At 43.4% G+C, this 16,518-nt stretch overlaps 1 long non-coding RNA gene across 1 annotated transcript in view; it reads left to right on the top strand.

Moving 5' to 3' along the window:
* LOC123602176 overlaps positions 1-16,070 on the top strand; it is a 50,358-nt gene extending 34,288 nt beyond the window's left edge. The window contains exons 2-3 of the long non-coding RNA XR_006714409.1: positions 10,414-10,453; positions 15,855-16,070. This is a non-coding gene — a long non-coding RNA (uncharacterized LOC123602176). The remainder of the gene's footprint in view (positions 1-10,413; positions 10,454-15,854) is intronic.
* The last annotated feature ends 448 nt before the right edge of the window (positions 16,071-16,518 follow it).

Genomic DNA, 16,518 nt, shown 5'->3' with positions numbered 1-16,518 from the left:
TGACCCACAGAGAGCAGACTGGAAAAGAGCTGGGAGGAACAGAGGCTGCACCCAGCACAGCTGAAAGAATTTCACTTCTCCCACACGCTGGTTAGTGACACACAAAATCAAGCATGAAAACAGGAAAAAGTGGTTTTGAAGCTGAGGCGGTCCAAGCCACCCACGATCACTTTGAAAAACTTTTAGTGTTCACCTCAGGAAGTGACCCTTCACATTTCTTGTTCACGTTCTGGCTGGGAGCCCAGACGGGGGTGAAATCAAGGAAGATGATTATAAAATTCAGAACTCGCTTGAGTAAGGCCAGAGGAGTTTGCGGGTTTCATATTAAATTGGTCTGGTGGTGTGGTGGGAGTGGGGGTGATGGCGAGAAGTGGGAAGGGGAGTTAAGATGGATGGTTTTTAGTTTTGATGGTTTTTAGCTTAGTGCTTAGAAGTATATTGTCCAAAGTCTTTTAAGAGTTAATTTTGACTAACTGGAACACTTTATAAAATATTTCAACTTTGACATATTTGACACAATTTGGGGTAAGATTGATGGAAATGTTAACTCTGTGGATGTTGGGTGCTCGGGTGACATCTGAGTCACAGAAGATTAACTTGGGATACACTCTACCTGCCCTCCGGCCCAACTAATATACTCTGTGGTTGTGGAAATCCTATCTTGGAGAAGTTCAATTTCTAAAAATCTTACCGCGACTAGCACCTGAATTATTTGTCTTGGCATCTGGCGCTGGCTGTCCTTGGTCTGAAAGGCCTGAAACAATGGTATTGTTACATTGTCTTCCAGGCTAAACTGTGGAATCTACAGCAGGGGCCTCAGAAGTTCATGTCTTGCTGAGTTCAAATGAATATAATTGCAAAGTTTCCAAGTCCCCATGGATCTAAAGGGAGTGCTATAAGCAATAGGATTTCTTCGGATAAAAATTTTAAAAGTTGAGTGGAAACCACTTTCCCCAAAGTTAAGTGGGACATTTTTAATCCTTGGGTCAAACAGGCCACCTGGAATGGTGAGATCTTATTGAACCCGATGGCATTTCTGCCAAACCCGTTTAGTTTACCTTGAGCTCTAACTGCCTTTGGCTGAAAGTGATAACTAAAGCACTTCGGTGAGCCTGTGATTGGCCCGTTGAGGTATCCATTTGTGCAGATTCCTGCATCTGTCAGTAAATGTGTCCTCAATCACCACTTTGGATTTGGCAGGGTAGCCCTGACAACCCAGATTTTCATGTGGGGTTGGGACATAAGTTCTGTGCACATGGGAAGTCGTGTCACCCTGGGCTCATACAGTGGACTCGTGAATCCTTTTCTTTCAGGAATCTGACCCAACTACCAAACTGCAGGTTTCCTTTAAAAAGTCACATTCCAGCCTGGCCATACAAACTTTGGACACTTCTTACTGAACTCTCACACTTTGGTTTGCCTGTGAATTGCAAGGTTGTGCATATTGGCATAAGGAGAGGGAACTTGGGGCTGGCATAGAAAGGCGTGCTGAAGGTATATGAAAGTCAACTCAAGACTTTTTGCAGGGAAGCCTTGGAAGGGAGAGTCAGCTGAGAAGAAATGGAGGAGGAAAAGGAAGAAGAAGAGGAGTGGGGTGAGGAAGGTGACGAGGAGGAGGAAGAGAAGGGGGGAGAATGCATAGAGACAGTAAGTGTTGTAGTCATTAGAGTCCTGTGCACCAAGAGTGTCCAGCTCTCCTTGCCTTTGAAAGTGGATAATTATGCTTCTCCGTTTCTGATGTTAACCATGGCCTGTGGCTTGCTTAGCTCCATATAACCTGAGTGGATGTGCTATGTGCCCCTTACGGGTAGAGGTGTAAAGAATGTGGTTCTCCACATTTCCTTCTGTCTCCTGTGCTCATAGCAGTGCCTGCTGAGATGAAGCCCTGTCAGCTTCATCCCTGAGTGACAGTCATGAGCACAATCCCTCTGCCGAGCTGCACTGGACATGTTGTGTGAGCCAGGAAATAAACTTGTGCTAAATCATCGAGATTTTGTTCCCATACCATAACCTGACATATCCCATCTCATGTAGAAATTAGGACCTAGAATGAGGAAGCTGACATAACAAAACTATAAAACAGGTGGTCTTAAAAAAATTATCAGAAGCTGGACAGGCCATGATCCATTTTATATAGTGTCAAAACATTTGGTAGAAGTATTGCTTACAGTAACTTTGAACACCTATAAATCACTAAAGAAAACTCCAGCAGAACCATAACGTGTTATACAAACATGAACAGTTAACATCTTAGTCTGGATCCTCTGGGACATGGATGTCAAGACAGGATTACATGTGCGAGATGGAATGCATTTGAGAGGAAATGGAGAAGGAGCTGGGAGAGGCCGGGCCGTTCTCAGACCACGATGTGAATGTGATGCTAAGTGAAAGAAAGTTCGGGCAAAAGTGTCCTAAGCCGCCCTACCATGTAAAGAAACTCCTGCAGGATTGTTGGAGAGTCCCTGACCGAAGTCGCCCTCGGAGAAGTCTCATGGAATAGACCCGCCCCAGTGTCCCTGCCATGCTTGGTCATTGGCTGGGAGCAGAGGGCAACAGCTGGGACCCTTGGTTCCTTTCAGCCCCTGTAGTTGTAGGTCTGCAAGAGACACTCTTCTGGTTATCACTGGTAGCTTCAAGATGTTAGGCACAAGACAAGATGGTAACCTTCCTCATACTGAGTGGATTTCAAAATAACACAAGAAAAAATTTTCATCCCTCATGTAGGTAAAATATTAAAACTATTCAATAATATATGATGGGGACTGTCATCCTTTATTTCGGAGACTGTACATGGATATAACCTTCTCAGAGACAATTTTCCATAGCTTTCAAAATCATACATGCGTATACCTCTGGCCTGACAATCCTATCTTTCTAATCTATCCCACAGATGCATTCACACATGCACAGAATGTTATGTCCTGAGATATTTACTTAAGCAGTGATTTTAATAGCACAAGAGTGGGGACAAATTAAATGTCCGTCAATAAGGAACCAAGTATATAAAGTATGTCTATCCATAAAATTAAATGGGTACCTTTAAAATAATAAGGCAGGTAATGATTAAGGCACACTATCTCAGATTTATGTTAAAAAAGAAGATACACCGTTGATAAAACATGCTGAAATTTTTGCTTTAAAAAGATAGAGTCCTATAGATACATGTCACTTGTATCCCTGGATGACCGCATAAGAAACTAATGATGGTGGCTATCCCTGCGGGCATATCCAATTATGGAATATTAAAGGATAGGAGTGGAAAGGAGACTTAACTTTCGCTCTGTTTCCTTTTAGTCTTATCTGAATGTTTGACTATGAATATGGATGGCCAATTAAAAAATTAACAATTAAAAGATAAATAACACAGTAAAAAATTTTTTTTCTCTCCCTTCTGCCACTCACAGCCACTGTGTCAGAATTATTTCTTATCATCCTGTTCCATGGTCATGTAGAGCTGTTCTTGGCTGGCATTAGTACATATTATTAAATTGAAAAGGAAAAGAGCTGAAATGTTATTTCAGCCACGCTGGAATCTTGTAGGAGGACATTTTTTGCTGTATTGGGAAGATTTGCCTTTTACCGGGATCTGCCCAATAATGAACAGTACTACAATAATCTAGACAGAAACCAGAATGTGGTTTTATAATCAAGTTTTGGGATATGGTTTTAAGCTTCCATATATCATTTTGCCAAAGACTTTTTTGAAAACAAAACCGAACTCCACATTTCTCTTGAAGGTCACACACTAGTATGAAGGTGGGAAAGCTATTAACAAAGAACAGAGTGTGACACACACCACTGTTTTCAAGGAAAATCAGAACAAGAAGTGTTATTTACTTTTAAATGTTTATTTATTTTTGAGAGAGAGAGAGAGAGAGCAAGGGGGGAGGGCCAGAGAGAGAGGGGCACAGAAGATCTGAAATGGGCTCTGTACTGACAGTAGCCAGCCCGACGTGGGGCTCGAACTCATGAACCACGAGATCGTGACTGAGCCAAAGTCGGACATTCAACCTACTGAGCCACCCAGGCACCCTGAAACATTATTTTTTTAGAAAAGGGTATGACCCATTATTTGTATTGTTCTTTTTGAACATCTCTTCTAGGCTCCTATCTGCATGTCTGAGATACGGTGTTCCCAAATCACACAACTGAAGGGATCTCAGAGATCATCCTTTTTTCTCTGCTTATTTTACAGATGAAAAAACTGGGGCCTAGAGAAATTAAATAAATTTTCCAAGGCCACACAGCCAGAGGTGTCTGTTTCCAGTTTTCCTGTATTCGGCATCAGAACAGTTAATGTTAGCATGGCCCCGTCTTTACAAATGCAGTGTCCCTGACCACTTCTGACCACACATCCAGAGGCTCGGGAAATGATTCCGGTGGGCTTCGTGTGTATGAAGACTTTCCCACCTCTGCTTAGGCATTTCCAGAAAGACTATCTGTTGGTACACATTTGCTGGTAAACCAGATCCCAAGATCGGCCTGAAGAATGGAGACTGCTTGTTGCCCTCCACTTAAAAATTTATCTTGAGCCCTTTTTTTCTTCTTTTTGTGATTACCACATGAGTATTGATTTTAATTAGTTCTGTCTATTAAGATCCCCCTTAGGTTCAAAGGCCAGCCTGGTAATTAACTGTTCAGCTTTCCTCTTGCTGACAGTATTGCTGGGTGAGATACTGCCCTCTGCCATAAACTGGGATTGATGTTCCTCTATGGATCCGCCCTTAAGACTTTCCACCCGGATGGAGTCCCTGTCTCAGGTGGTTTTCCCCATCTCGTTACCGACATGGGAGTAGGAGAAGGTGGCTCTCAGATTCTGTGATGCTTTTCCTATTCATTAAGGCAGATATATTTGTACCAGGGCCTCCAAACGGTGTGTGTGTTGTTGGTAAGTATTGCGGTGATGTGCATGGACTTTTTGAAGCTTGCCTGATATCAAAAACTGACAATGACATAGTATCAAACCGCACCCCTTTGTGTTTTGTGAATAAACTTGGTACTTTTGCTGGGTGGGTCAGGGCTTGGAGCAAAGGTTTATGGTCCATATTCTCTTCAGCTTTCCCGCCATCTTGAATTCTGGGAAAGGTAGAGAAGGCTCTTCAGTAATTTGTGGAATGTGTGAGAGCTAATCTCCCAGAGAATGTGTGCGATGTTTAGGGTTTTAGAATAATCTGGGGGGCCTCAACTCCCAAAGTGAATATTCTGTGCTTAAGCAGATTTTATCAACCAATTTGTGTTTGGGTCTGTAGTTATGTTATAATAGGTGTTTGGGATGATGATGGTAATTCTGGACTTTGTTTACAGCTGATCAATTAATACTTGAGTGACAGTCCTTTTAGATTAAATCAAAATCTCTGCCATTTTCTGCGGTCTATTGTTGAGTGCAATTCCTTATTTTTAATGAAACAGCTAAACAGTTTAATGTACCCTTTGTAATGTTCACAAGCTCTGGATTTACTGAGACAACAAAATTCTTTGTGTTTTCCTGAGCAAATAGTGAAGGTGGAGAACGTCTAGGCCCATTGCTTCCTTACATGCTGGGTGCCCTTCCTTTATAATTACCCTTCCCTCCTACAGTCTCCTGTCTGCCTCCCAGACTCTCTCTTGGGTACCTTGAAAACTTTGCAGTCCGAGTTTATTTCCTGAGGTTGGTAGCGATAATATTTTTAAATAACTATCATCTGGCAGACTGAAATGAGACACTGTGTGTCCTCTGTCTTATGTTTAGCAAAATATCACTGGACAAGAAAAATACGGGAATGCATTACCATGCATTGTGAGTCCAGTTAAGCAGTTTACTCTTTGATTATTATTTATTGAGGGCATAGTGTTTATATAAAAACATCATGACACATATAAAATAAACTATGGATTTCCTTCCCTCAAAGAGAACATAGCTAGGAGCGATGTAGTGTGATCAAAGACAGAGAGCTGTCTGTGAAGCAAATGAATGGAAGTAGACCAATGGCGAGTCTGTGAGCAGCTGTCACACGGATGAGCCGGAGGAAAGAGTATTCGTGCACTCAGCTCAGAAAAGACTTGGGTCGCATGTAACTGTGCGTAGGAACATGACTCACAGCTGGATTTTAAGGGCAATTATGCAACTATGACAATACTAAGCAAAATCTGATTTCCCCTCAGACTGGAGTCCTGCAAAATAGGAATGTGTTATCTATCTCTTTTCACAGCAGTGCTTAATGATGTGTCTGTGCCACAACAGAACAATCCTTTAAGGGAGAAAGTGAGTGACAGTCATTGACAAAACTTGCTGGGAATTAATTTTCGGCAGTTCCCTAGTGAGCACATGCATTTTATATTTCAAGATCATTGTTGCAGATGAAAGAAAGGTAGGAAAAATGGGCTATATTCGATTCATGTTAAACATAATACTTTATGCTTCCAGGGGAAAAATGTTCACATTTGTTCCAAAGAAGGTTATAGAGAGACTACAGTTGCCAGTAATGAAACATTAAATGTTTGAGTACTAACCCACCTTGAGATGGTTTAATAGTGTTACATTCCGAGGCCTGATTGCTTCAGGTGTCTGATGTATGGTTATTTCCAGTGTTCCTCTTCGAGAATATGGTACTCCTGGGAAGAATAAACAGAACTAGGAAATAAGTTTTTTTTCTTTTTTTTTTTTTGCTTTTAAGTTAGTCACAGTTTATCCTCTGAAAAAATTGCATTAGAGAAATAAACAGGAGGCTAAATAGGACCCGAATCCAAGTTTGGTATTACCAAATGACCCTAAAATACTATGGTAGATTAAAACATACCTCTGGCATCAGACTGCTGGACTGGCTTTGAAATGTGGCTCTGATGCTTGTTAGCTGTGTGATTCTGGCCAAGTGAGTTAACCTCTCTGTTCCTTAAAAGGCCTATCTCATAAAGTTGTTGTGAGAATTAAGTAAGTTTAATAGCTGTAGTTGTATATGCAGGACGTATTGAACGTGTATTGGAAATAGTCTTGAGTATTTCTGCCTTAGAGGAAGTGCTCAAAAAGTGTCGTTGAACTTGAAGCTAACATAGCATTGTGTGTCCACTATACTCAAATTAAAAAAAAAAAAAGGTTTTTTCAAAAAGGGCTGTGGTCGCACTTGTCCTTATCTCAAACACTAGGCATTCGCTGTTCTGTCATGCCCAAGGCCACCAGAGTTCATGCCTGTCAGCGGCTGTGTGACTTTGCAGCCCCAGAAACATTTTTAGCGGCCGTGGAATGATTACGATTCCTTACCTGAAGGCCTAGACTAATTTCCCGAGGCCTCCGCCTCTTTCCCCAATGTGACACGTTGGATAAGTTTCCCTTTGTTTACTTTGTATATAATTTATTCCCTGTTTCCAAAAAGGATTCAAAGTGTTGAGGAGAGGCCTGAGCCCTCCAGCTGCATTGGCATTTCCTGGTGGGTCATTTCACAGTTGAGCACAGAGACCTCATTGTTCTCTGCGGCCAAACGTGACACAATCATTTTCTTGTTGGAGGCGAATCTGTGGCGGGTTTGCTGAGTGTGGGATTTCTGTTGCGAAATCTCACGTGGGGTCTAAGGGATCCTCTTTGGCTCCACAGAGATCGCAGTTGAACTGATGTCGGAGAGTTTGGACACACAAGCTACCGCCCACCTGACCCAGGCTGTGGATATTTCCTTAAGCAACTGCTGTGTGCAAGGGTGAAAATACTTGTTTGCTTTCAGGACATCGATTTCCAAATCAGAAAGCACGGCGTGTCAAACTTTCCCTGTGGGGTGCCAGAATAGATGGAGTGGAGAGTTTCTGTGTATTGTATGGAGCGACACAACAAGACAAAATGTGGAACAGTGACTTTGTCTCAGTCTCACCTGGTAGGAAGTATCCAAGTGTGTTAGAGTGCCAAGACTAGGGCAGTTAGAGAAAGGGGAACAAGACAGGGTGCCCAGGCCCCCTTATTTGTAGAGGGTGTATGGAGACAGGCAGTAGAGCTTCCCTCCACCCTTTGCCCATTGGTTGGTGGTTTCCATCATCACTACACCTGCTGGTAGACTGTGCCCACCATTATGTCCTCTGCCTCCACCCCACTTCTTGGGGAAGCCAGCACTCTTGGACTCCTTCTTCTTCCCTATAGAAATCTTGTTAGGCTCTGTCCCTCTGCCGTTTTCATGCTCTGACAGCAGAGAAATAAACAATGTTGCTCACATTGGTTACCTCGAGGTCGTTTTAATTCCAGAGTAGGCTGTGTGTCTGTGCATTTGTAGGAGCTGGGAGAGGTGAGGATCCACAGATATTTAGGAAAGAATGTAACTGTTATTCTGTTTCTATTCTTTTTATTTTTTTAATGTTTATTTTTGAGAGAGAGAGAGAGGAGAGAGGGAGGGAGGGAGAGAGAGAGAGAGCGCGAACAAGTGGGGTAGGGGCAGAGAGCAGAGAGAAACACAGAACTCAAAGCAGGCTCCAGGCTCTGAGCTGTCAGCACAGAGCCTGACGCGGGGCTCGAACTCATGAACCATGAGACCATGACCTGAGCCAAAGTTGGACGCTCAACCGACTGAGCCACCCAGGTGCCCTGATGCTATTTCTATTCTATGTTATTGTTCCTCTCAATAAGGTAGGACAGTGAGTGTTGACTGGATCTATCTATCATCTATCATCTATCTATCTATCTATCATCTATCTATCTATCTATCTATCTATCTATCATAAAGCACATTTTGTCCATTATTCTACTGATGGGCCAATTGGTTGTTTCCCAGAAGAAGTATTTAAAGAGATGTGCAGATGAAGTTGAAGTATACCAGCATGCATGGGTTAAAGCAAAAAACTCTCACAATATGGAGAGAGGGAGAAAAGGAAAGGCTGTGTCTTTATTTTGTTTATTTTTTAAAAAGCTTTCTAAATGATCTCATCATGTGTTAGTTATCTTGACAAAGAAAAAGAAATTCACCCTGACAGTGTGTGGGGACACATTCTTGATCTGTACCTGAGTGCTTACCCTGCGATATGCTCTTTAGAAGCCATGGAGCCAGGGCTCCTGGTCATGCCCTCCACCGTCTCTTTCTCTTGGTCAAGGGGAGATTTCTCTCAGTGTCAGACCCATCCAGGGGCAGTTTGTTGGCCTTTAACTGCTGTGAGGCCCAATGTCAATGTCCTTCTAGCTTCTCCTGCTCTGGAAAGGAAGTCAAGAGGACTGCCACATTATGTAATTTAGAATCAGAATGATCCTAGGGGATCCAGGGCACAGACAGCAGGCAGTGTTGCAAAGTCCTGTACTGGCTTACCCCCAGCCGCCACTGCTGGGTTGAGGAGGAAGGGTACCTGTCAAAGGTCTTTTCAGCCTGGTGTCCTCCCCCTGATAATGGGGGACCACCATCCACATGGCATTATTTACAGGTATTGATAATCTCTTTGCTGGCTCATTCGTTTTGCTCTGACATTTGGCTTGTGATATGGATATTATTTTATAGCTATACATTTACCTTTTGTTGTTTACAGCTAATAGATCTACTCATTTAATTACACACAGTGTTTTGGCTTATAGTTAAGTACAAAGGGACGGAACGCAAACGTGGAACAAAGATCCACGGGAGCAGGATTTAAGGGGAAATAACAGGAAGAGTACTGGACTAGGAACCCCAAAGTTTGGATTTGAGTCCTGCTGTCCAAGTTCCCATGTCTCGGGGCTGGTGCAAGGATATCTGAGGCTCTGTTCATGCTTGGTTCATTCTGTGTAATCCCTGTGTTGTCCCTGTCTCTATTGTCTTGACCAGCTACATGTTGACTCTCTTTTGATTCCTTATAATTTTTCTAGACCAGAAGCAGGGTCAACTCAACTCAACTCTTCCCTCCCCTCCTCTCCTTTCCTCTCTTCCCCTCCTCTCCTTTCCCCTTCCCCCCACCTCCCTCCCTCCTTCCTCTCTCCCATCCTCCCTCACTCCCTTCTTTCCTTCCTTCCTTCCTTCCTTCCTTCCTTCCTTCCTTCCTTCCTTCCTTCCTTCCTTCCTGTTTTTATTATCGTTTATCAAGCTTCCCAAGAAGGGGATGGGGAAGTGAACCAGAATTTACTAAGGGTCTTCTATTTTCTAGGAACTTGACCTATATCCTATCATTGGATCCTTGAAACAATACTGAGTGATTGGACTGATTATTTTCACATTTTTATTATTTCAAAAAGAAGGAAACTGAACATAAGTGATGTTGAATACCTTGGCCAAGATCACATGGCTAGTGTTGGCAAATCTATATCTATCTACATCCAATACTCTATGATCTTCCCATCCAGAGCACTGCCTCCCCTTGAGAGTGTCCTGCCTCTGGGCTTTCCATTGCCTTTAAGAGTTAACCATGTTCCAGTTTTGATGACTAGAATTTTGGTGCATCATCCAGGGCCCTTCTGTCATCCCCATTCCTAATTCCACACTAAGGCAAACAATTCTAATTTTTTTTCAGGCTCATCAAAATAAATGTGGGGTCCCCTTCATCTATAGAGGTCAGTATTCTTTTTTTTAAACTCTTATTTATTTTTTAAGTATTTGTTTATTTATTGATCTATTTATTATTTTTTTAGAGAGAGAAAGAAAGCCAGTGGGGGAGAGGGGCAGAGGGAGAGGGAGAGAATCTCCAAGCAGACTCCATGCTCAACACAGAGCTCAATGTGGGGCTTGATCCCACGATGCTGGGATCATGAATTGAGCCGAAATGAAGAGTTGGACTCTCAACCAACTGAGCCACTCAGGTGCCTCCCAATCAGGATTCTTAACCTTTCACAGGTCATAAATGTAGAGAATTTGATGAAAATTAACCTTATGAATTATCGCAGGTGTTCGTGTGTGGTACACACACACACACACACACACACACACACACACTTCACACTTCATACTTTTGCATAACAGTTATGGGGAATTCAGAGAACCCCAGAGGCCTAACTCTGGACCCCTGTTAAAGGTTGTTTGATCAGGAAGATTACTTTTCACTGGTCAGGGCCTGGGAAAATGTCTCATTTTCTCTATCCTGGGTAGGAAAGGAACTCATTTTCAGCGTCGCTCGAGGGCATGGTGGACATTCCTTACCTCGGGTGGCTTTTTTCCTAGGTGGGTACTTCCTGTGTTCTGCACATTTGCTGGCTTCCTGGGAGTGGTCAGCTCAGTGGGGCCATACACTCAAGAGGATCAATATGTCTGGGGTCCGTATCCGTGCGCCACCTTCTGCACCTGAAATATTAGCATGATTCCTGTTTTCTCTGCTTCTCAGGGTGAAAGCAAAATGGGATAAAATATAAAAGCACTTTGAAAGTAAAGCTCTGTGTCCTGGTGTCACTGAAGAAGATTTTCTGAGCTTGGCCATTTTTTTTTTTATTTTTGCATCGTCTACTCTTCCAACTCTTCTTCTTGAATCATCTTGATTCAAAACAGCTGTCGCTGACATTTCTGAAACTTTCTGAAGGAAGGGAAAATTTGGTATTCCACCTGAGGCTTTGCTAAGGCCCAGCAGCCTGCTGTTGTACTTCCCAGCTGCTCAAACCCTTCATTTTAAATGCACTCTGAGGCTTAAATTGGACAGACCCTTACATTTTGCTTTTTTTTTTTTTTTTTTTTTTTTTCCTCCAAGAGCTACCCAGTGCTGCTGGCAAATTTATAGCTGGCTGGTTTGGTTAATTAGGAAAGAAGTCTGATGCATGAAGATTATGTAAGCCCTGAGCACTGTAAAGTAAGCATCTTTCGGAGTTCACAATCAACCCAGGGAAACATGACACCTGTCCTTAAAGTGCCTGACACGGTAGTTTCATGTTACGGATTTGAAGTTTGGGTTATGTCATGGTAGTCTTCCTGCTGGGCGGTTAGATGTGTCTCCTGCGTTAGGTAGAGACACGACTCTACCCAAAGCCATAACACGGTCTTATTATAGGAATGGCTCTGGAGTCTTCAACAGAGTGAGCAATTCTGATCCATTTTCTCATTGTGATGCAAAAGATACTTGCAACTTTTATGCGGTCTTTGCTGCCCATTGGAGCCCTTTTTAGGACTGATCATTTGACTTTGCACTAATGAGATTAAACCCAGCAGGGGCAGATATTTTCCTTTTTAATTTTCATTCCTGTTATTTAATTGGCATTACACACACATAATGAGACCAGAAAAAAAACACCCTGTAGCAATCTGTTCAATACAAATAACTCAGGCAGATGCAGCCAGATGTATCCATGGTGACCTCCTTGACTCTGTCACTACCTGCACATTAGGGAAGATGGCCCGGAACACTTAACTCCTTGTTTGCTGGATGTATCTCAAAGGTGCTTCCTCCCTTCTTCCTTCCATAGGAAAAGGCATTTAGCCAAATCTATGTGTTTCTCCATATTGGGAGTTGTCTGCTCAGCATCTGTGTGAGTGATATAGCCTGGGGTTCTGAGTGGGTGCTGGTCCCTGGTGTTTGTGCTGGCTCACTGCCGGTTCCAGTGATGTGGGCAAAGACATTATCCATCTGTTCCCAAGGCTCCATCTTACAATATGGAGGAGAAATACTGAACCACACGTGAAGCCATCAGAACAGGTAATAAACAGAACACATCCTTTTCGTGTACTAGGTTTTTTTTTTTTTTTTTTTTTAATTTTTTTTTCAACGTTCATTTATTTTTGGGACAGAGACAGAGCATGAACGGGGGAGGGTCAGAGAGAGAGGGAGACACAGAATCAGAAACAGGCTCCAGGCTCTGAGCCATCAGCCCAGAGCCCGATGCGGGGCTCGAACTCACAGACCGCGAGATCGTGACCTGGCTGAAGTCGGACGCTTAACTGACTACGCCACCCAGGCGCCCCGATTTTTTTTTTTTTTTTTTTAGGTTTTTATATCAAGACCAGTCTTCTCTTCTGAAAAAAGACATTGTCTTTTCGAGTCTGATATGAGGAGGTCCACTCTCATGAGCCATAGTGGTTTTAATCTTTCTGTACTTAATAATTCAGGATCCCAGGGTCAGCCTCGTGATCCCCTGGTGTCCAACAGTGCACCATCATATGGTGGTGACCATGGGGCTTCCTTCAATGCACCATAAATACCTCCTTTCTTCCCCAAAACATCAGGTGACCATTAATGTAAGCTCCACATCCCACGGAGCAAATTGGGTGATTCTGAAATGTATTTTGGAACTTTCCTTTGTTTACACAGCATGTGGAACATAAAAGTTTCCACGCCTATAATAGACGGGACATTAACATGTTACTGTCCATCTTGTCACTGAAGGAAAGATACAAAGGCAGGAATCCTCTTGCCACTTCATTAGGCTCTGTTCTCTCTTGGGATTTTCTCTGCCCAAAGCTAGTTCCCTTCCAATGTTCTCTGTTTCCATGAAACGTACCAACATCCTGGTGATATGTTCCCGTGAAATGTACCAGCATGCTGGTGATATGTGTCCGTGAAGTGAAACCTACCAGCATCCTGGTGATGGGGAAATAGGAGGCATCTTTCAGACTGCTTCCCTCTGGTCAGTGCATTTACTCGCTTTCACTTCTGCCATGACCACGCACCTCCTGTAGTACGGGACCAGGAGAATAACCACCCAGTTGTTCTTCCTTTTCCAACTCTTGCCCTTTCGCTGTCCATGTTGGCAACCTGACTGCTGTTTTAGAGACCCAAGTCAGATACATTTCATTTTAATATTCATGACCTTTCAATGGCTACCCTTTGCACTTCAGCAAAACAAAGTAAAAAACCAGACTGAAGCAAAACCAAACCCCAAATACATTAAGTCCATACCTTGGCTCATGGGGCCCTATGTGGCCTGGGGCCTGGCTCTGCTCTATGAAGATGCCGCTGTCTCTTACAATTGCATCTTACTTCAATAGTCACCTCTTTATTGTTTCATCCTCAGGTGAAAACAAAACGATTAGCGTCCCTCCCTGGCTGTGCACTGTCTGTCCTTTGACAAACACCCCAGCCTCACCTTGCTCTTCATTATCTCTGTTCCAACCACTTCCCTCTGATTTCCTAGTGCTGGTCCTCTTCCTTCCAGGACTCGACCTGGTTGGGACTTTACCTGGAACATCCTTCACAATCCCCTGACTCACCTGCTTCTTGCCAGCAGCTTAAGGTGTGTTTCTTCAGAGCTGCCTTGCTGGCTGTCCAGGCCCCATGCTACACTTTGTCATTTGGTCTCCTAGGACAACAGTAGTCTTTCCTACTCACCACTGGCCATAAATTTCCATCTGTAAGGTGGCCCCAATCTTCTCTTTTCTCAGTGAGAAGATCTATGCTTTTTTTTTTCTCAAACAGGAATAAGTAAACTTGAAGAGCTATAGATGAGACAGTCAGGAGCCTAGATATGGGGGCACCTGCATGGCTCAGTTGGTTACATGTCCAATTCTTGGTTTCAGCTCAGGTCATGATCTCATGGTTTCATGAGTTTGAGCCGTGCATCGGGTTCCGTGCTGACAGTGCGGAGCCTGCTTCTGAGTCTATGTCTCCCTCTCTCTCTGCCCCTCCCCTGCTCATGCTCTCTCTGTCTCTCTCAAAATAAATAAATGAAGGTAAGAAGAAAAGAGCCTAGTATGGTATTTAATGTAGGCATGCTACATGTTTACAGTCACATCGTACAAAACAGTGTGACTGTGGAGACGTGGTTTCTTCTACTTTCATTGTTTCCATGCTCTTCATTTCATCCTTGACCTCGTGTCTTCGTCACTGCGAGAGCCATTTTTTGAGTTCCCTAATGCGGTTTTGTGAGCCATGTCACCTTCACTTCTATCTAAGTTGTTTGACATACAGCACTTTGTGAATCATGCATGATGCTGTCGCTGGAAATTTATCCCGAGCCACTGGAACCCATTTGTCTAACATTAGGATAGGTTTTTTTTTTTTTTTTCCCCTCATTCGTCCCATGAGTATGTATTTATGATGGCCGCGCTCTGGACAATCACTGGATTGCTTTAAAAGTGATCTTTAAAAGGCTTGTTTACAATGACTTCTAGCATTTACAATTGTTAGGTCATCCCTCAGGGACAATTACGAAATCTTCGTTAATTCCACTCCTTCTTTATTGCCAATTATGTCCGTTCTAGGTTAATTTGCTGAATGACAATTCAGTGAAAGACCAATTTGCTTAATTTACCTGTTTCTTTTCACCATTTAATTTTTAGCCCAAGGGCTTTTTTTTTCTTTCTTCCTAACAGCACTGTAAGGGATGTGAAATTGGTCTCTGCCTCAGTTCCCTCTTCTCAGACTGGATACTGTTTGGCTCCTCGGCACCCTCCCACCCCTCCCCAACACTTTTTTTTTCTAATAGAGCCTCCCTTTTCTTTAGGTAACTGCCCCTCTCTCATAGCCTTGGACCCTGGAACCACTGACCCCATCTTTGTTTTAAGCATATTACCTTGAGTGAGATAAGGTGAGGCCAGATGCGGACGAAGAGAGAGAAACCAGAGTTTCACAGTTTTGTTAGACCACAGACCCCTGGGGAGAGCACAGTAGGACACACAGGAACAGTTAGGGGAAGCTCTGAGGGCCTTCATGAGGCAGGGCGAGGAAGCAAAAACTGTGGGCAGGCATGGTGATTATGGTGTTTCAGTGGGAAGGGACACGAAAGGCAGAATAGGCCATTTTAGGACTGGATTTCTGACTTTGAAAGTGGTGACACCCCCGGCCTCCTATGGAATTCATGTTCACTGTGATGTTAGAATATATGGTTTGGGGCTCTTTGAAGTTTCAAGATGTTTTTGGGCGAGTCTGGGTTTATTTGGGAACAGCTAGTAGCCATTTCTGTAGATGTTAAGACGTCGATTTTCATAAATGAAAGAGAATGCCTAATCCAATCCCTGCTTCGTTTATGTGTCCTCATGAATGCAAGCCATATATGGCATTTCCCTGGTGATATATGCAGTGTTTGCCCAATCCTACTTTAGGTTGAGAAGAACTCGGAGAGCTGGACCTGGCCCTCTAAGGCAATGGTGGGATTGTGGACTTCACACTGGATGCCAGTATGGAACACTGAGATCCAAATGAGACAAATCACATCTTAGCAGAGGCCAGTGTGGGCAAAGAATTGTCATGGCCATGTTTTCCCATTCCCCCTGGTGCCAGCAGATCGTACACGGAGCATAGATCACCCCCAGGAAGAAAAGAAGGAGAGGTGAGAGGCAATAAGGACTTCATGTGTATCCAAATGAGTCTGTGCCAGGGAGGGGGGGATGGGGCCAGGGTATTGGAACTGACATGCTCAGCCTTCCACCAGGAGGGTCTGAGAGCTAAGCTGAGATGTTCAGAAATAAAAGAAGCAAGGCTATCACATTCATCCCTGACTGTAGGAGACATTCTGTCTTGACATCTTTAAATGGCCTTTTGTGTAGAAGTTCATAGCCACATTTCTTCTTGGTAAGTCTGGTGTTTCAGTTGGCTTTACCTATATTTTGGCCTACTCTCTGTTCTTATAGTGCGGGACCCCTTGTGGATGTTGTTGAAACTAGCGGGGTCTAAGCCATCAGTGACTCGTGTTACGTCAGATCTCCTGGTTTGGCTATAGTAAGTGGAAGTTGACTAAAGACAGCCTTGTCAAATTATTTATATTGG

Source organism: Leopardus geoffroyi, chromosome A1 (assembly GCF_018350155.1).
Source record: "Leopardus geoffroyi isolate Oge1 chromosome A1, O.geoffroyi_Oge1_pat1.0, whole genome shotgun sequence".
In the NCBI taxonomy this organism is placed as follows: domain Eukaryota; kingdom Metazoa; phylum Chordata; class Mammalia; order Carnivora; family Felidae; genus Leopardus; species Leopardus geoffroyi.
This window is presented reverse-complemented; position numbering and strand designations above follow the sequence as displayed.